This window comes from Aythya ferina (assembly GCF_964211825.1).
Source record: "Aythya ferina genome assembly, chromosome: 2".
Lineage (NCBI taxonomy): Eukaryota > Metazoa > Chordata > Aves > Anseriformes > Anatidae > Aythya > Aythya ferina.
Window position 1 is genome coordinate 113,919,439 of NC_140297.1, and position 22,357 is coordinate 113,941,795.

Sequence of the window (22,357 nt, forward strand, 5' to 3'; positions counted from 1 at the left end):
TATGAGATAAAGTTTAAGTGTTCTACGTATTTAATAATAAAGAACTGTTATGGAAAAATAAATAATTAGTGATTATCTGTAAAATCAAAGACTGATGATCTACTAAGGCACAGTTTAGATAGTCTGTTGTTACTAACATTCAACAATTTTTATTTTATTCAATAAATTTATGGAGAAGTCACATTAAAAACAATAAGGGAATCAGACTTAATAGTGCCTGATTAAAAAAAAAAAAAAAAAAAAGTGAACCACGTTAGATTATTGGTGCCAAAAATGAACCCAAATAAAATGTTACTTTTTAAACATGAAAATATATCTTACAAAGAACTACAAATATACTTCCTGAAGCTATTATAATATATGGTCAAATGTATTTAACTGCTGTCATAACGTGATGAATTTTATTTATACCTAGAAACAAAAACAAAACTTGGATGATAGCAGCAGACTTATGATCAAATAATTAGAACGTATGGAGACAACTGTAGCAGTCCAAACTTCAAATATGATTTACTCTAGTTGCAAATGAGTCTCTTCAGAGGGCTATCTGACCATAAATTTTAATTTTATGATTATTTTATGTATTTATTGTATATAAAAAGGGAGGTATTTAGACATTATTTTTGTTTTATGGAGCCAAGTAATAGAGCTAAAGTAATTTGCAGGATCTCATCCTTCTTTAACCCTTAGAGAACTACTGTAATCAGTATTAATATATATATATATATATCACTATCTCACATCTGCTAGTTGCACTGGCTAGCTCAATGAATTGACAGAATTCTGGACAACAGAAGAAAGGATTTTTAAAGCTTTACTTTAAAATTTACATGTGTAGGTGACAGCTGGAACCACTGCCTTTAAACGTGTATATATCAAAATTATAGCATACAACACCATTGAGTGAATAAATGATCACCTATAACATTATATTTTATATCTGCTATGGTTCCTTCTATCTTTCACATCATGTATATGTCTTCATCTCCAAATAATAAGCAAATTCTTGAAGCAGCTAACATGATCTGATACAGTTTTTATATATATGCTAGCTTCCCTTGAATGGCAAGGCAGTACTAGCATCACTTTACAAATGAACTGCCAACTGTACCAGATACTCTGAACTGGCATAGTATCTGGCATAATCATTAGTGTATGATCACAGGATATTTTTGTGACATAGTAATAAACAGCACAGCCTAAGTGACTGATGGTCACCAGTCATTCTTTTCTAGCATGGACAATTGAAATGGCTACACATCTCTCATTCAGTATTCAATATCTAATAATTATCAGTAATAACACATTATAAATCCCAACATACTAAATACCCCAGGATTTAAGAAAACCTGTGAAGCTATTTTTACAGAATGTTAGAATCTTGTAACAAGCAGAAAGCACTGAGGGGAGACTTAATTAAGAATAAATATATTATTTACTAAATTAAGAATAAATAGGGCTACAAAGCTGGTGAAGGGCCTAGAGGGAAAGACATATGAGGAGTGACTGAGGTCACTTGGCCTGTTCAGCCTGGAAAAGAGGAGGCTGAGGGAAGACCTCATCACAGTCTACAGCTTCCTCATGAGGGGGAGTAGGGGGAAAGGCACTGATCTATTCTCTTTAGTCACCAGTGACAGGACCTGCAGCAGTGGTGTCAAGCTGAGGAAGGGGAGGTTTAGGCTAGACATCAGGAAGAGGTTCTTAACTGAGAGGGTTGTTGCACACTGGAAAAGGCTCCCCAGGGAAGTGGTCTGTTGGACCAAACTGTTGGAGTTTAAAAAGCGTTTGGACTGTGCACTTAGTCACATAGTCTGAATTTTTGGGTGCCTGTGTGGTGCGAGGAGTTGGACTTGATGATCCTTATGAGTCCCTTCCAGCTCGGGATATTCTATGATTCTATAAAAAATTCAAGAAACTTGAATTAAACTTCATGATCATATAAGTATCTTGCCTTTTTTTTTTTTTTTTTTTTTTTTTTTTTTTTTTTTTTTCTAGCAAGACAAACTTCACTAAAAGGCAAAAGCTCATCTAAGGACAGTACAACCTAGAAACAACAGGCATAGCTGGTTAACTCTGGAAAGAGCACATTGTACCCAAAATATTCATCAAGCCTCTCTGTTATCTGCCACCTGGAAAGTAGGACTTCAATGGAAACCTTCACCAGTTCCTACTGTTCTTCTCCAGTCTCATAGGCAGAATCCCCACCATTTGGAGGATTGCTGTGACAGACCTCTTTAGCAATGGGCTAAGGATCCCACAGATCTTGCTTTGAAAATAGCCAGCCATCCTTGTCTTTTCACAGGCACACACCCAGGGATCATGAAGAACCTCCCACTTAAACAGAATACCATCTTGATTTCACAGAGCAGTAGCACAATCTGTAGCTTATTTTTGTAACAGAAATACTAGGTGTTAGTATTTCCAACAACAACAATATTTATTTATTTATTTATTTATTTATTTATTTATTTATTTATTTAAGAGGTTTAAAGGAGTTTGACTCTCATTCACATACAAACCACCTAAAGTTTCCATGAAGAGAAATTCAAAATAGGTTGTTCACAAATTTACAGCTTAGTGGAAGAAATGTATAAAGATTCCCATTTACATCAGTTTTAAAAAGTTATTACACACAAGTAATAGTGCACAGTTTGCTCATAAGCAACATTATAAATTCACGGTTTTAGTCAAGAAATATCTTTATGAAAATCTGACACTGTAGCATGGGTGTTAATTGTTTACTGATGCTAAATTTTGATTAACAGTTGAAATTTTTTGTATATTGTTATAATATGCCCACCTAATTGGCAAATTCCTGTTTATCTTCTAGCTGTGTATATTGTTTTACATGATTTATTACTCTAATAATGTACTATTCAAATATGCCTTTAAGACGACATTATAATAAAACTTTTTGACTAGCTTACTAAAATCTTAATGCTTAAGTCTAAAACAAGAAACTTAAATAATATTTATTACATCTAACATCACTGTGTTGCACATTTTCTATAATGCATGTATGTTACATGCTTTGGATAACAATTATACTGTGTAATGTCTGCTTCTGTTTATGATCACTGCATTCAAGTTTTCTTTGAGTGGCACAGTACTACTTAAAAGACTTATTATCTCAGGTATGTTAATTTCAAAGAAGATTAATAATTGTTTTATTGAACAACATTGCTTTAGTAATTACAAGACTGTGGATTCGGTTAATGTTTACCAAATAGTTTATGTCAGAAAGAAGTTTCTCAAGACTGGAATGTTTTCCTCCATTTTCATCTGACAGTTCATTTTACAGGAGTACCTGTATAGAAGATAGAAAATCTGTATTCAACTTTCCCTTCTTTATAAGAGTATGTGAATACATGGTTTATATCTTTTGTGAGTGTGATAGTCCTACTGGATACTCAGGAGCTGTCACAGATGTCAATCTCTTCTGCTGACCATGTTATATTGTGTATAAACTATCAGATATTCCCAGAAATAAGGGCTATAATCCATTTCTATCCCTTTGCATTTACCAGCAGCTAGACTACAAGATGATTCTTTTTCCCACACATCTTGCCTAACATATTCAATTCATGGCATAATACTTGCCAGAGGAATGAACAAGAAAAAATCATGGTAAAATCATTTACTGTTTGACTGCTGACTTTACTGACACCTCAAAAAAAAAAAAAAAAAAAAAAAAAAAAAAAATCCAATAAAGCGTATTTCACTTCACAGCTCTACCATAAGTTATTCAAAATACTTTAAAATGTTGCACTTTTTAGAAACCTAAGACATTCACTAATGACCCTTCAAGTCACTTAGTAATTTAATTCTGCCTTAAGATTTGTTAAGAAATTTTTGTTATTTATAGAAGGGTGCAAGAGGATTCTTTTCTGATCCATTTTGGAGAAAACAGAACATTCAGGAGCCTGGTGCTGGGACAGGAGAGGCTGATGTAAAACCAGAATCATAACCCTACATAGGTAACATGGGAGAGACATGACCTGCGAGACAGGCTGAATCTGCTGATGAGAGATGGGTGTTCATTAGGGTGTTTATTTCTTTCTACTGAGTATAAATGCAGTTTATATGATCAGTTTATTGCAGATGGTTCAAATAAGAACAGATGGCTCCTAGTCTTATTCTCTGGTCTTATTTTCTTTTAATCCTGCATCTCAACATGTAGAATATATACTTGAATATGAGTTTAAGTACACTGGGCCACCTCTTGTAGAAGATATACTAGCTTTCTTCTGGAGGGGGCATTCAGCTTTCACACATAGGCAAGGCTTTTTGTTTGTTTTAAATTACTGAAAGTAATAGTTTTCAGCTTCAGTAAGTCATCCAGTTCTTTGCAAAGTGTAGTCAAACAAAAGTATGGACACAGAAATATTAAACTCCCAAGCTTTTGCTGAAAGATGAGGAACCCCACATCTCCCAAGCACAAAAATTAGCCTATTTCCTTTTCTGTTGGTTTATATACTCTTATCCATAAGTTGTAGTACAGCCATCATTTGCACATGAGTATTGTCAGTGTTCTGTGCAAGCCACTGCATAGCATGGAGCTCTCACTGAGGTGCTGGAGGGAAAACACACACGTAGAGAGGCAGAAAGGCAATCAGTGCCTTCAAAAAACAAAAATGCATTATTAATAAAATTATTCTAATTTTATGGCCTCCAAATTACATTATTTTCAGCAAACAGAAGAGTAATTAAAAATACATATTAAAAAATAACCTTCGAAAAAGCAGCTCAACATTCAATTCTTGCATACTTTATACACAATTTTTCTTATGTGATATATTTACTGTGCTGTCACACTGAGCTGTCTTTTTACTTTGTCTGGTTCAATGAAATGCTATATTTGGAAGAAACTACATGTTAAACAGTGACAAGGATTATTGAACTTCCTGTAGGCTGTGGAAGAAAGTCAATAAAGTATAATAAGAGGAATAAGACGACAACAGTGTTGATAATATAACAAATCCTTGATTTGTTACAAATACAGGCAGAGGAGAGATGTAATGTAGACACAAGATAAAAAATTCAATATGCTTCTATACAACACAATTATGTCTAGTGAATAAAATGGGGGAAAATGCCATTGAAACAATTTGAAATCACAGGAAATGTATACACTCAATAGAGAGATATACATCTTACGAATGATTTATAAGGATGTAAGAGTAACTTCTCAGTATTTTAGCAAGACAATTATGAACCCATTCACAATATTTGGGGTAGGAGATACCATGAGTAAGTTTGTAATTGTAAGGACCTTTCACAACCCAGACCAGGTGGAAACTAGTACTGATACGAGCTTCAGACCTGAGCTCATTTGTCATCGCTATCAATCTCAAAGGTGTTACTAAGCCAAGCTTCACACAGTTGCATTAGAACAGATGTGTAATTAGGGGAGTTTCTGTTCTTTTCCTTCATCAACTTGAATTAGGAGAAGGATGGAGAGATGATGTGAAATGTCGTTAATACAAGATAGTGACTGCAAGGAAAGGTGGTCATCTAAGCTGCAAGCAGAAAATGTAAATAAATTCCTAGACAAAAGAAGGGACTGACCAAACTTGAAAGTCTCACAATTGTCTAACTTTATTGTCAGAAGGCTATGTTGTGTGGAGAACAGCCAAAATTCAGTAAAGTATATATTATTCAGTTAGTGATAAGTTACAACAAAAATGTGCAAATATAGACTTATATATATCTTTACGTGGACGAAGATCAGTAGCTTATACACTCTTGAAATACCTGTCAATACTCTTCAGATACATATTTCATATTTGCTTTCCAACTTACTGCAACAGAAACTTTGTCTTTTCACACTGCTGCAGTTGAATGTTTTATCATATTAGCAGTAGGTTTAGTTGCAACTACAATTAGTTGATCTGTGAAAGTGAGTTGTAACTGTTGCCTGGGTATCCCTTGAAATCCTTAGGGCATACTGACGAAAATGGGGAAATTATATATAAAAACAATTAAGATGATAGAGAACTTTAAAGTAAAGTTGTTTACCAGATATGTAGCAGTTCTTCAGCAGCAGAAATACAGGGAGAACCTTAATTACCAGCATTAGACATCTTGCTGTTTTTTTATTTTATTGCTAAAAGAAAGTGTCTTAAAAATATCACTTTACCCATACTAGCATGTAGCTGTAGATAAAACACAGCAGTTTAAATGCACAGAACATTGTCCACTAATACGGAAAGGAAGTTCCTATTTAATGCTGCACCCAGCTGAGCCTACAGGAAAGATTTTATGTAAGGAAAACACCTTTTCAAAGATTAAAATTTTGGTGAAATGGCTGGATCAATATCAAAGAAGAAAAAAAAAAAAAGAGCAATGCAATCAATGCAATTAAACAAGATAGAGATGTGTATCTGTCATAGGTCTAAAGGGAACAAATTCATTAAAACTGCATCCCATTGAATGGTATACTAAGTAATTCCCTAGTTAAAATTTTTCTAGACATCTAGGTTTTCTATTTACACAATGTCCAGAACCAGTCCTGTACAGTTCCTGTCTCAAAGGTTAAGATTTAATTTCCAACAGCGAGAAAAGTATTAATTTTCTGTAATTCTGGTTTTAGAGACTTTGTTTCAAATAGATACTTGGTTAATGTAGTAGATTTATACTGCACTGTACTATAAAGTCCTCTAATTTCTAGGTTGAGTCAAATTACGCATTAGTTAGATTATGGACAACTATCATAAACCAAATGGACTCAGACTGGCCTAATAAACAAACTGTGTGACTGATTAGATATCAGACATTACACTGGCAACCATTTGGCAAAATTTCCATCATTGTATAAGATTTATGGCTTTGCTACCTCTAAGTTCTCAGAATTGTAAATGCCACTAATACACTCTGAATTAGGTATTATTATCTGAATTAGGTATTAGGTATTATCTGCTATTAGGACAGTAATTCATCTATGAAGGCAGCTGCCTCGTCATAGTGAAGTTACTTCCACAATACTAACTTTCTCTGGGAAATGATCTTTTTCAACCCACCCAACCTCTATATACTACAAACAGCTCTATTGCTTTCATGCTATATTATTCTGATTGAGAGGTGTGAGATTCCCAACAGTGATGCAGCCTTACTGTTTTCTGGAATATTGAGATTCTGTACATGTATTTGTGTACTCCTACCTTCCTCTGTCCCCTGACTGGGAAAGAACAGACTCAGCTATGAAACAGTGGTGCAACAGCTACCATACTTCAAAGGTAAATGGTGAAATATGACTGCATCACAAGAATGAAGCTACTCTTTTCTGATTATTGCCTGCCTGTAAGAATTTATCACTGAATTAGTGATAAAGTAAGAGCCTATCTTCTGGGAATAATATTAATATATCCACCTCGTAGTTTTAAATTATTTGTTCAGATGGATCTGGAAGGTAAGGAAAGGAAATATCAATCCCCTATAATAATGAGCTTGTTTTACAACATGAGACTCCAAAACAACCAGTTTTGTACCATGCAGCACTGAAGAACACAACTCAGATTGAAGTACAAGAATACTTCCTGACAAAATGTGATTACCCTTGGCACAGCCCCAACATAAGGACTTGCTAAGTGATCATAGTCTTCTGGAATTCTGATCACCATGTCAGAAATTTGGAGCAGCCTCACCAGAAGAAGGACTTTCTTTTCCATGGAATGGGGGGGGGCGGGGCTTAGAAGTCTAACCAGCAGTAACAAACTCATGTAGTTTCCCTGTTTTCACATCCTGCTGTCAGGATGTTTTCACATCACCCCTGTCCAGCAATACTCCTTTCTCCATATATAGAGCTCTTGGTGAATTCTGGTCTAAGGAACACGAACTATAATGTATTTTATACATAGATACAAGGATTCACATTCACAAAGATTTGTTAACACATACATTTATTTATCTGACAGATTATTTTAATCTCTTCTTTTATTTTATTATTATTTTTTTATAACATCAGTTAGGAATTCAGTATATGTTGTTTTTTTTGTTTGTTTGTTTGTTTTTTAAATCTTCACTGATAACTATGTTAGAATGACAACAGCTTAATTTTAAATGTATAAAAAAACAAGTTTCTGATTTGACATGGAAGCTAGCAATTAAACTGTGAGTTAAAGCCAAATAATCTCAGAATTTTTAGAACCGTAAATGACCTACAAGTGCTGTAAGATAAATAGTATTGCCACTTCTTCCAAAATGATAAACACTATAAAGCATTAAGATATTTTTTCCCTAATGGAAATACTGAATTCCAAATGCTATTTTCATCTGAGCAATGATTTTTCTGTAGAATTTAATATAAATATGTGAAAGAGAAATTACAAAAAGGAATTCTTTTTCCAACTGAAGAGGCTTTTGCAATAATTTATTTGGAAAACCATTAGCTTATTCTTATCAGGTTCTCCAGCATTGTTCCAGAATGATTTCCTTTCTAAATCATTTCTCTGCCTGCAATTGTTTCTAGGACCTGATAGTGAAGTATTTCCTCAATGTTTATTTGTAAAGCAGAAAATGTTAAGAATATGACAGTATGAAAGCTGAAGAAAGCATAAGCTGTAGACCAACAAAGAATACAGGCACCTAAAATAAATTTCAGGGTATATATATGGCTTGAAATGATAATTCTATGATTAAAGCTGAATTAATATACTTTTTATAAAAGCTGAGAAATGCACTGCTAAACTACAACAAAAGCCTTAATGGACATTATGATTCTATCCAATCTGGGTCATATCAATATAGCTTAGTTTAATGTCAGTTGAAATCAATATCATAAATCTGTCTTAAATATCCACAGGGCTTTGCAAGTGTTTAGAAAATTTATTTTAAAATACCTTCTTGTCAAGCTAACATGGCTTCTGAATTCAGTCAAGGTGAAGTAAAGATGCTTGACCCCATAATTCACAGGGTTTCAGCATTCTGAGACGAAAATCAAGTCAGATTCAATATTCACAAAAGTGGACAATTAAAAAACAGGGGAGAAATAATTTGTGTTGTAATAGCATCAGCTCTCATACCATTGCAGAGTGGTTCAGCATGTGACTTACAGCAGCCATAGCAAGGAAACCTGTGCGAGGAGAGAATCACCTCTAACTCCCATCACACTCAAATGCCAGAATCCATCTTCTGCCACTCCTCCTCCTACTCCCCTGCATCACAGAATGGGGAAAAGTGCTCAAAAAGCAGACAAAAAAAGCTGGGCTAATACATTCACTGAGATATTGGAAAGTTCTAAAAAGCTTTTATCTGCTCAGAACCACCACCACGAAAATCCATAAAGGTCCATTTTAGGACGGGTAGAGAGAACAAATCATATGCAGTTGAGATATCTTTAAATATATATATATATATATATATATATATGAGTAGTTTTTCCTCTGTTCCAGAGAAAACTAACACATTATGTCTAAACCGTTTTCAACACAGCATATTCTACTGAAGTATTAAGAATAAACATTAGCAGCTCATCAGCTGGAATTCATGCTGAGAGACTAGTGAAACATCCATTGCAGTTACGCCACAAAAAATAGTGACAAATGATTACAATTCAAAACTCGACATTTGACTGTGCTCACAGTTCAGTGGAAAATCCAGGAGCAGGATGTTGAAGGATGTTCATCTGTTAGAGAAGGATGTTGATCTGTTAGAGCAGGTTCAGAGGAGGGCTACAAAGATGATGAGGGGCTCGAGCACCTTTCCTACTAAGATAGGCTGAGAACGCTTTGGCTTTTCAACCTGGAAAGAGAAGGCTCCAGGGTGACCTCATTGCAACCTTTCAGTACTTGAAGGGTACTTATAAAAAAGGTGGGGAGCAATTCTTTGCTCAATCAGATAATGACAGGATGAGGGGGAGTGGTTTTAAACTAAAAGAGGAGATATTTAGATTAGAGATTAGGAGGACATTCTTCACTCAGAGGTGAGGTGCTAGAACAGGTTGCTCAGAGAAGCTGTGGACGCCCCATCCCTGGAGGTGTTCAAGGCCAGGTTAGATGAGGCCCTGAGCAACCTGATCTAGTGGGTCACATCCCTACCTATGGCAGGAGGAGGGAGAGGGGGGTGGAACTGCTGGATATCTAAGGTCCCTTCCAGCTCGAGCCACTCTATGAGTCTATGAGCAAGTTCTGCCTCTGTGATTATGCACCATTTAGAGCTCTTACTCCATAGCTGTGCTCAGTTGCTTTGTGCAGGATCCTTAAAGAAGTCTTTATCAGCAGGAGACTGACAGCTTTCCCAGTATTAAGGATAGAGAATCATTGTAGCAACTCATCCCCCTACACACACCACTTCCTCAGGGTCACAGAGTTGTGAGTTTGCCTTATGCTAAGGATCATCTTGCATACAGACCGTTAAGTGTATCACATTCACTGATGACCATCTGAATGGCACATATGGACCATATCTGTATTAGTGAATCTGGTCCATAATCTCTAAATAGTTCCAGGCTGTCATCTATTTTGACTTCATATAGCTCCACAGATATGGTCCAAACTGCTCTGAAACCTCTGGCTTTGCTAGTTCACAGCTTCGGGATTGTTTATGAAGAACCAATTCTCAAAAATCTGGTTCTCAGACTTCGTTCATTTTAGTAACTCTGGGCAGATTTCTTTGGAAGCTCAATTTTATACCAGTGTTTCTAATGAGATATCTCACAAGTCAGCATACCCTTTGCAGATGGTACTTACTGTACAATAGCTCATCCACTGATACTCAGTGATTAGAGACAGATAGTACCTACAGCACCTTGCCATGAGCTCCAATGGAAAAATTCATAGAGGTAAATATATAAGTTAATAACCTGAAGATTAGTTGCATAATTCCACTGTAAGGAAAGTTAATAAAAAGGTTCAATAAAATCATGCTACAAGATAAAGAGTCTTTTAATGGTGAGAGATATACTGCTGTAACGTAAATGTTAAATACCTTTATTAAGGTATCTAATGTTAGATCTTTTTTAATAGCATCTAGGGAAACTTCAAAAAAGAACACATTCCTTTACATAAATTAATAGCTTCTATTGTCCTTTTTTTCCAGACTATCTTCAGTGTACCTCAGTACATGCTGTCCCTAATTTCCCAACAACAGTTCACCAGAGCTCACAATGCATTTGCAATGACCTATTAATTACTAGGGTAACATTATATTAATATCAAAGCAGATATAAACACTCTGATTTCCTTTCAATAAATTAAAATTACTTTCTGCAAGTAAATAGGGAATTGAAATTTATAGTCTCTAATCTGAGCAAGTTGGTTCAGGATATGTTTTTGGTTTTGTTCTTGGGTTTCATTTGTTAAAAATTCTTTTTCTAAAAATCTTCTTAACCCAGGCAGATAAGGTATTGATAAGGTATGTCTTTATGACTGTGGTATAACATTTCTTTTTCCATTTTAGAATTCATCTAACTGAAGAACTGTGTCCACCTGAGAGATTTTCTTCTAATAGCATTACATTTCTTCAACAAAACATATTTAAGGTGTGACTAGACTGTATCTTGGCTAGAATGACAGCAACCCTTTTAGAATTGTAGGAGCCAATTGCTAGCCTGGATGGACACCCTTCACTCATAACACCAAGAGGTTGCTTGCAAGAATATTTCTTTAAACTGAATGCTCACACTTCTCTCTAAATCCTTTATCTGAGCATTTGGAGAAATGACTTCACAAAAGATACCCATTAATAGTTTGGATTTAGAACAGTTTATGAGCACTTGGAATATAAAGACTAGTAACAAAGTGCCTGTACAGAAGGTAATGTTGTGTATCTACTTTAAAAAAAAGCTTGAATTTACCTTTACACAAGTATGTGTACACATTCAGTGATGGTATAAAGAAAAAGAGATATAAAGCAAGGTGATTTTTTTTTTTTTTTTTTTTTTTTGCTATGTTGATGTGAGGCTGAGCAGTACCCTTCACAGTTTCTTGTGTGAGATTTTACAAGCATTTTCATGAACATTTAGCATGAAAGTAGTTAGTATTCAGAAATGACTAGCATATTCTGTATTTAAAATTCTCCAGTGAAGGAAGCTTCATAATTAGCCAGGAAATCATATGATACTTGACTGGACTTCAGTTTTACAGGAGATTGGGATTAAATTGCCTCAACTATTCTGTCCTCTTTGAGGATGTAACAACAGTTGGCTGTAATTTACATTTTCCCAGCTGAGTTCTAGCTCTAGGTGGGTTCTAGTTCAAAACAAAGCAAATGAATTTAGCTTAATTTCAACCAGTGATGTAGATGGTTCAAACTATTCAATTAGATTTTACCCTAAAATACATAAAGATCAACCATGTCATCAGTAACAGCTAAGCACCTCTTTAGGTGATTAAAGCCATTCAGCTGAGGGTGTTTCAGAACTACAGCAACAGACTACAGAACAATGGACAGGTTTACAAAATTGTTGGCCATACTGAATGATGGCTACCTTTGAAAAAGGCAAATACGCTACTATTTATATCAGGATAATTTAGTTAGGCTGGTGCAATCCTAAAAAGTTCTTACTTTATATACCTATTTAATATTTGGTTGTGTGAATTAGCAAAATGATTATTTGACTGATGACTAGTTCTGAACCATCGGAAGAGAAAAGCTAAAGCATGGACACCTAATATCTTTATGGAACTGCTATTAAATCTTTTATCAATCATTTTCAGTGTGATTACTGCTTGTATAGTTAATATTGAACTTCTTCATGAGGTAACACCTGCAAGATACTGTAATGCAATTTGGATTTTTTGCTTCTTATGACCTGCATACCTTTGTATTTTTCCTTCTAATGCTTTCATGTGTGGTGTTACATTGCCTTAATACAGTAAATGTATACTTCAGACATTAAAATTCAGCTCCAACTTTTTAGCAAATAAAAATTGCACATCACTTTGCTAGTCATCAGTCTTTTGATTGACACAGATTGTTGGCATTCACATAGTAACAGACTTGAGCACATGCCAAATGCATATGATAGATTCACTGACTTGGCAGGAACTTTATTTCATTTCTTGAAGGCCAGACTGGTTCTGGGAGCTAATCCAGTCTTGGATCCCAGCACCTAAATTTCCTTTTAGCAACTGTTATTCAGCAATAAATTTACTGGACTGTGAACAACAGGTTCATATTGCATTAATGTTCTCAAAAACGCTGTTTGGGAATTTACATGACATACATAGCTGACTACTTGTGTGGCTGAAGCTGTCTGGAATCACTTTCATCCTTTGACACAGGAAACTTGAAAAATACTTTCAGTGATATCAGCTGTTCCTTTTACACAGGTATGCAGATGACAAATTTCAACAGTCCTTTAGAATAGCTCTGGGAAAAGCTTCAACATTTTCTTGAAAGCAAGTATGTTGATTTGCAAAGAGAATACAGACAAGTTATCATCTTTCTCTACCCTAAAAATGTCCAGTATCACAAAAAAAAAACAGTACATAGGCCATCAGTCATGAAGAGATCATGCTATTTCACTGAGGCTGTGAATCCAACTTGAATCTATATTTCAGATAAACTGCAAAATATCCTGTTTTGAACCTGAGTTCGAGCACAAAGTTATCAGCATCTTTGGCAGATATTGTGATGGCTTTGTACCTGTTGATTTAAATCAAAAAATATGCAACACATAGTGTATCTTTGTCTCCCCATAGAACAATTTGACAAGCTAAATTTCCTCAAAGAAACTTGATTTACTCTCTAATTACAAGTATTACAATTTAAATTTTCTGTTTTTCTATTAATTGTGTTAGAAACCAGGCTTGATTTGCAGGGATGACTTCACAGAAATTTTCTCACTTTTTAATTTCAAAGATATAGCCTCATAGTTTCCACCTCACACCACTTATCGCTATGTCTTGGTAATGAGCACTACAAAAACATCAAGAATTTCCAACACCAGCAGGTTGTACAAAGTTGGAGATACGCATTTGTTTATAGAGTGAAGGACCTGATACATTTGGTTTAGTTCTAGTTTTCAGTATCTACTGACACATGATTGAGGTTATATCCCTTTAACTTTCAAAATCCAAATGTCTTTAAGACACAAGTGCAACTTCTTTTTCCTTTAACACTCACTGCCTGGATTTAGCACCAGATTTTGGTGCAGCTACTTTGGTGCAGCCCAAGGTCAGATAGCTGTATGGAATGAGCTATGTCAGAAAAAGCCATGTGAAGTTAGGCCTGGCCCCCCTTTGTTTTGGACGTGTTTAGCTGGGGTCCTGCTAAGCTGTCCTTGGTGCCTCTGCTACAGACTGGTGTATTGCTCTTTGCTCCTGTCTGAACCCAGGTGCTGACACCAGACCTGCTCTGTTCACCTCGCACAGGTGAGGGGACTGTGGGGACTGAGCACAATTGTACCACCAACCTTCTCCCTTCCCCTCCTCGGCAAGACTGTAGGAGGAAATACAATGAAAAATCTTGTGGGCTGAGATAATGACGGGGATCACTCATCAACTACCATCACAGGAAAAACGGACTTGGCATGGGAAAGATTAATGATAGGGCAGGATAGCAAAGGTCACTAGCATAAGAAATCCAAATTGCTGCTTGGTAACATTTCCTATGAACTCTTCAATAACAGATGTACATCACAAAAAGACATCAAATATGTGAAAAGGGGCAAAGGTCTTGGCAGATAATGACACATTCTTAGTGCCTTTTCCAAATGAGCAGCATCAGCAGCACAGTTATTCTGCAGCCAAACAACCTTTGCTTCTACAAAACCTCTCCTACGATTTTGTTGAATTGAACTGATAATGGCTGTGTGGAAGCTTCTACCCAAGAATGTTAGAAGAGCTCCGTGTGTGCAGAAGTTGTCTCACATGAACTGTCCAAAGCACTGTGAACAACACCGCATGCATGAGTCCCTGAGGCAATGTGGGAACAGGTACTTCAGATGTGCTTCAGGGACACCATCCTTCAGATCACTGCATTCCCTGAGAGCTAACATACAGAACACAGCCTGCAGTTTACTTCCTGTAAAGCATCCCTGAGAAGGGGGCTTTGAATGTTTTCTTTCACTGGCAAGCTGCTGCATAGGTCACCATGTACTGACTGACTCTACTGGCAAATTATGTTAAAAAATACCAAAAAGTCAGTAATAATCGAGAATACAAGTCTACAAAGACAAAATAAATGGATTATCTTGTGAAACTATGTTTCATACATTACTGTAAGCTATTCTATAGTAAGCACAAAACCAAATAGCCCTTAAGTAATTGAAAACAATAACGTGTTTCCATAGGAAAACAACATATCACCCAGAAAATACCTGCATTCATATTTACTAGGGATTATTTCCAAGTTTTAATGCAAGTTTTCTTTAATGAAGTCTTAAGCTTTGATGAGTGATGAAGTTGAACACCTCAAATAAAAGTACTCAGTGAAATAGTTTTCCTCCAGAATGTAACATGAGGGCAAAAGACACAATATATATTGAAAAACAGTTTTATTACTGCACCTATACTGGTGAGAGACTTACTGGAGTCTGGAAAGTGACAGTTGCTCACAGAAGTAGAATACACTGAAAATTTGTGGTGCTGAAAATACACGGCCCATTTTCTGTAATGTAGGAATTTAGATGTAAAGCCGAAATAGAAATTACCTCCTTCAGAGAAACTGCAGAGAAAAGCCAGTACGAGGAAATCATTGCTAAAGGAGGAAAGCATGTGGTTCATTACTGCTGAAATTCAAACTATTCCTTAAGAAGATAGGTACTTTTTTTTTTTCCCCAGACATTTCAGATCTCTTCAAAATTAAACAACTGACTTTTCTCTCTCCACTGAGCCTACCAAACTCCTTTTTACTACCCTATAGTGGTAGTTTTCACTTAGTATGCTCATAATTCCCATTAAACTTTATAGGAGTTATGTAAATGCATCAAGGACAGAATAGATATATTTAATCCTATGTCTACTCTTCCTTTTTTTTTTTTTTTTTTTTTTTTTTAAGACTATGAAACCAATCAGAGGATAAACTTTGCTAGTTCTGTAGTTTGTTTGCTCAATCTCAGATGTGGCAAGTGCAAATATATTCATATGGGGAAAGGATAAAACCACAGAAAAGTGAAATTGAGACAGTTCAATGTCTTACAAGTCTGAACTATTAATAGATTTTAATTGTTAATAGAATAAAAGTATAGTTCAAAATGTTGTTGGTGTTTTAAATTTTGTTTTTGTTGTTGGATTGGAGGTGTTTTTGCAATTCACAGGCAGGGTCACAGAATATCCCAAATTAATAACTACAGGGTCTTATTTGTAAAAAAAAAAAAAAAAAAAAAAAAGAGAGAGAGAGAAGAGAGAGAGCCTCCACGTCACTATGAATTGCTTTTGTCTGTTCTTAAGCAACATTTTGCAAAAGCCATGGAGTTGGCTCACTATACAAGCTGTAAATATCAATATTAAAAAATATCAAATCAAAGCTGGTAGCTGAAGAAAATCAGACATGTTTTATACTAACAATTTACCTTTACGGGGAAATCTGAAGTGCATGAGCTAGAAAAGCTATTATCTGGACAGTTAAGTTCTACCTCTCAAGTGATTAAAAAGTGATCAACTTCAGCTTTTCAAAAATTTAATTATGCATTTCCATCATCTTGTGTGTCATCTTTTTCTACTACTCATTAATCCCTATTTCTACAATTTCTCTTGAATAGTGGCATATAGTTTAGTAAAGGACTTAAGTATGTAAGATTACTAACACAACATCAGAAAATTTTGTTCTCTACAGGCAGACCATGTCTAGAGGATCATAAAATCTTTATTTTATACTTTCTTGGAAAGTAAACTCTTTTGCTTTTTAAAATACTTTTTTTTTTTTTTTTTTTTTTTTTTTAGCTGCTTTTTGCTGTCAGCATAAGGAGCCTGATTAAAATCAACAAGAATTTACATTGTTGTATAGGAGTGTTAATGGAAATACCCCTGTACACTGCTGAAAGGCCAGAGTAGATGCTGCTAATGTAATGGTTCCTATAACTTCACTTGTTCCTACTGTTTATTGTTTTGTTTTGTTTTGTTTTTGTCCAGGTAGGCTAAGGAAGTGAACAGTTTTAGCACAGGCTTTTAAGCTCACCTATTCATTCTCATAATTACTGATCAACATGAACAACAGGAAACTAAAAACCAAGTAAAACGGTAACCTCTTTTTGAAAGTACATTTCTTAGGTTCTTTAGCCAAGTACATTTTAATACAAAAGAAGGAAGCAGTAGGATGTCAGTGGTAAGTTCTGTAATAATGAAGTGTTTTTCTCTGTGAAGAAGAAGCATTTTAGGGAAAGCCTCAGAAATACATTACTTCTAAGCAACCTTAGTGAAGGAAGTAAGGCCAGCTCAGATTATTTGACAAATTTACTTTAGAAGTAGCAGTTATTTCAGATATAAAAGCCTCTGTAGAATACATAATCAATTTAAAAACTTTTTATATCTGTTTTTATCTACTAAGCAAACACACAGAAAAAGGTTCTTCATACTTACAAGCATGTGATACAAGAGGATATCTGATAACTAAAGAGGTAAAACATACAAATATTATGAGAAATTTGTGGGGGAAAAAAATCTTCATTTTTACTAGATTATTCTTTTGCCTTTTAGTTCAGTGTTGGAGCTCTTCTTGGATTTAGTATTTACTGAGAGAAGAGCATGGAGTTTCCTGTTTTGGTACAGCTCATCAAAAATATTGCCAAACTTACTTTTCCAAATATGTCATGTGTTTTTGGGGACTAGTAGCATGCTGACTTGTTAAACTAGATACAGAAAAGTGAAACAATAACATACCTTTTATAAATATAATAAAAATTTCATTTATATTATTTTTCTATTTAATATTTTTAAAGTGTTATTTTTAATTAGCCTACAGTAGTCTACTGGTAGAAAGGAACTCTATGAACTGGTACTAGAAAGGAACAGTAAATGAGAAACTATTTTTAGTATTTAAATTGTTTTAAATTCAGTATTTAAAATATTTTTTTTTAAAATCTTACAGACTGAAACATGCTCGTTACTGCTTATTTTTACTAAAATAGGATGCAAACTTCCTTTTCAAATGCCCTAGTTAAATATGACTTGGTATATACATGATATTTTATTTACAGATTAGAAGGGGATGTTCACTTTGACAACAGCTTCTAAACACTACATTCTCCTTAAAAGTAATTTTTTCCAGAACATGTAAAGCCAAAGATGCGGCTACAGTCATGTTTTAGAGATTCATTATACTTATATACAATAAAGTGAAGCTCTAAACTGAGCTTTTGAGACACTGAAAAGTATGGACATCATCTATAGTTGTCTTTTCCATGTGTTTCCAGAATTCACTGAATAAAAAAGCACACTGAAGTGGTTAAGGTGGATGGATTTCTAACTGTCTAGGAAAAAAAAAATCCAAAATTCCTAGATTTACACAGTGGGATCAATGACAGCTAAGGCTTCTCCATCTAGTTATGTTTAAATCATTTGTTTAGACTACATTTCAATTTCATACATTCTGGAAAAAAAATCTTCCCATAAAGGATTTTGTAGTTTCTGCTTTCTCCTGAAGGTTCTACTGAAGAAAAAAATAAGGAAGGAAAAAGAAAAGGACTGTCAGGGTGTTTTACACCACTAGATTAATATTAAGCAGTTCAAATTGGTATTGTTGTCTTCAGTAGCACTCCTAAGAGTCACAGAAAATCATGCATTTAGTCAAATCTTCAAATACTGCTGGAAACAAAAGTAGGTGTTGTCTCCTCCTACTGTGAAAAAAAAAATTTGTAAAGGATCTGACTCATCTAGAATAAACTGATAATTTACACAAAGTGTTGGAAATAATTAGCCTTTAAAAAAAAAAAAGGAATTAAAACAAACAAACAAAACCTCCAACCTAATAATATTCAATAGGATATAAATTCCATCAACATAGATAATTCACAGCAAAACTTGACTGTACTGAAGACAGTAAAACAAATGTCAGAAAAGTGATAATTTGAATTTGAATTTTTCTACAGTTTCAAAATTAGTAACAGATAATGCATGTAAAGTGATTTCATCTTTATAGTTATTTGTTACATTTCCTTAGGTGTGAACATTTGAGAAACAGAAATCAAAAGGATAACCATGCTCAAGTAAAATATTTCCATAGTAAATTACGAGAAAAGCATCTTTTTTTTTTTACTAATTTTTTTTTTTCTTTAGAGGTTTAGAGTCATGTTAGGTTGCATAAGCAGTGTGGGTGCATAGCCTGAGCTGAGCAGCAAATGAGAACTACCTTTTTCCTCTCATGGTCACTTCTTCCCTAGAGAAGAAGCCCTCCTTTGTACAGCAAAGAATCAGAGAGACTTCATTGGCAGGTAAGGAACTGCAGTTTGCTGCAACTCTGAAGTCAGTAAGACTGGGAATAAACCTCTGAGATGGAATGTGCAAATAAGGACACAGCTAGGAGAGGTTTATTGACAGTGTGTTTTATTCCTCTTTTATTTCACCTTGAGTTCTCTTTTTATAAGCATTTTAAAAGTGAACTTCTTAGAAGTATTACTCATGTGTGCTTCTGTTCTAATAAAACCTAGCTTCTGTGGGTAAGAGCTCTTCTCTCCTCAGCACTTGCTGTTTTAAAAAAATGTGTGGGGGGAGAGGGATAAGCTATTCTAAATGGCTTTTTTCCCAAATATCACCACAGAATTTAACAATTTCCAAAAAGCATGTTTTATTTTCATTTTCTTGTCTCCAATATTACAATTCCTTTATTTTGTTTAATTATAGATGGGGAAAAATACGTTCTTTTGTAGTAAGACAAGCATTAGCTGTTTCTGCCAGAGCTACCCTGATACATATTACTAGCCAGACTCCAAAAAGCCAAAAGAGATCAAAATATATTATGGAGAAACAACCTCCTCTCTTTTCAATCTTAAATCAAATATAACTTGATCACCTTTTAGACATTTACATATAAGAGCAAATAAGATTTTAATTTTTTTTAATATACTCACGGAAATGTATTATAAAGGTCAAATTCAGAATAACCTGAGTTAAGTTATATACTTTAGTTATATAAATGTTTACCTGTATTTATCAGACTGTAGATAAGATGGACCTATTATAATGAGGAAAAATGTTGATGGAGAACAATGACGAAAGACAAGTTAACATTAATTACCGTTATGCTCATTGTTGTGAAGAGTTTGTGAGGGAAAGGCAGTGGAGATTTTTAAACAGTAGTGAATTTCTTCTAGAGTCAGTATATTAGAAGATGCAAACAGATCACTACAGCAGAGCTATTTTTATTTGTTTATTTTTGGATGCCCAAGAGAATTAACTTTTCTTAAGAAAAAAAAATAATCTTCATTAAGCCTTTGATTAACAGATCTATTATTGTAATTAGATATTGGAAGTTTAGTCAAAATAGAATTGGATGACTGATTTCCATAGTTTTTACAGAATCAATGAAAGGGCAAAAAAAGTTTAAGTTTTGTAAGATTAGAATCAGTTTGGCTCATTAGATGTCGCTGAGGGTATTGCCAGGACTGTTTTAAACCTCTGGTTGCATCTACAGATTCTGACAGCTGTGTCAGTCATCATGCTCCTTGCTCAGCTCCATTAAATCCATGTTGTCATTTGGAGAGGCCTTGGCTGTAAATGCATCACTATTCACAGGTTCAATCAATGTTAGGGCTACTTGCAAGCTGTCTGCTCACGGCACCAATACTGATTACTTTTCTAATGTAATACTCTCAACAACAGTGCCATATAACCAAGGGGTTAATTATGTCCAATAAACTTGTTTGAGTGAGAGAAGAATTTCTTCATCCTGAGAAGATAATGGGTAGGGGAGAAGAGATTTGTTTTTACACAATTTCTTTCAGTGTATCTGATTTTTCTTTACTTAATATTTTGGTGGTTCTGGTGTACATGCTGATAGAGAATAGTCCTCCCAGTCATATTTCCGTAAAGCAAGTAGAGCAAAAGAAAGCAGAACTACCTATGAGCTTCGGACAACTTCGGATGCCTTGCCAACAAGAGAAATATTAAATGTTCCACAGTCTCCAATCTCCTGTCACCCTCTGCACTGTCAAAGAGACTCTTGCTACTATGGCTGCCTGAAGAATAGGAGATCAGTTCAAACTCAGAATCGGGGCTATGCAATTAGGAATCCATGATGGTAATATATCACCCTTTATTGTCATATAGTTTTAATAGTTTCTATTTCTGGAATTCAAACTCAGAATTCATTCAGGAATAGCAATAAACTGTCATGAGTCAAAAACTACCTTTTTTGCATCAAAGAGAGATTCATTTAGAATATAAAGCTGCATGAAAATTGGATTAGATGGGTGTTAGTCTAACTCCTAGGTCTTGAGGGCAGATGAAGAAACAGCAGTCCTTATACTAAGTATTTAAAACCCAGTAAGCATTCTCAAGGACTCTGTTTCATACTAAATTTCTCAGAAGTTACTGTTCTTTTATAGTGAAATGCATTTTAGGATGGGGTGTTTCAATTCTATAATGGATTATAGTTTCAAGGACAAGTTCAAAATATGCACATGTAGGAACCTTGAATATTCTGCCTCATTCAAAAGAGAGATGAACATGCAGAAATACTCCGTGACCTCATATGAAGTTGGCAGGTAATCATCAGCTGTGCTGTGGACAGATAATTTCTGTAGTTGAATGAGGATTAAGTCATATAAACATAAAGCCCTATGACATCTTCATTTTTAGGGGTTTTGGCAACATGTTCAGGCATCCAGTACTGACTGCAAAAAATAAAAATAAATACAATGAATACCTACAAATGTTTCTTAATTAGTTAAGTCCGTACGTACTTCACTCATAATAGTCATGACCCACAATAGTCATGTGCCAAAACACAGAGAGGGATATAACTTTATGAATGCAAAGAGGTCACTGGGTTCCATTCTTCATAGTGGATCTAAAGAGAACAGAATAGAACTCAGACTAAAATGTAATTAATTTTATTGCCAAGAATGTTTTACTTAATATATTTTGACTGCTTGAAAAGTACATTTGCTTTCATTAAAGAATGCGGTAATCATAATATTGTCTTGGACAAAACACAGAAGACCAAATTTTGATCTTTTTCACTACCAAAGAAGATATCTTTCTGTATTTTCAAAAGAAGTATGGGAATTGGGGCTTTTAAAATTAAAAAAAAAACAACAACAACAACAACAACAAAAAAAAACATGGTAATGCAAAATTTGCAAGATTTCCCTCACAGAATCAGTAAGGTTGGGAGGGAACTCTGGAGATCATCTGGTCCAACCTCCTTGCTCAAGCAGGGCCACCCAGAGCAGGTTGCCCAGGACCATGTCCAGGTGGCTTTTGAAGACCTCGAAGAAGGGAGATTCACAGCCTCTCTGGGCAGCCTGTACTTGTGCTCC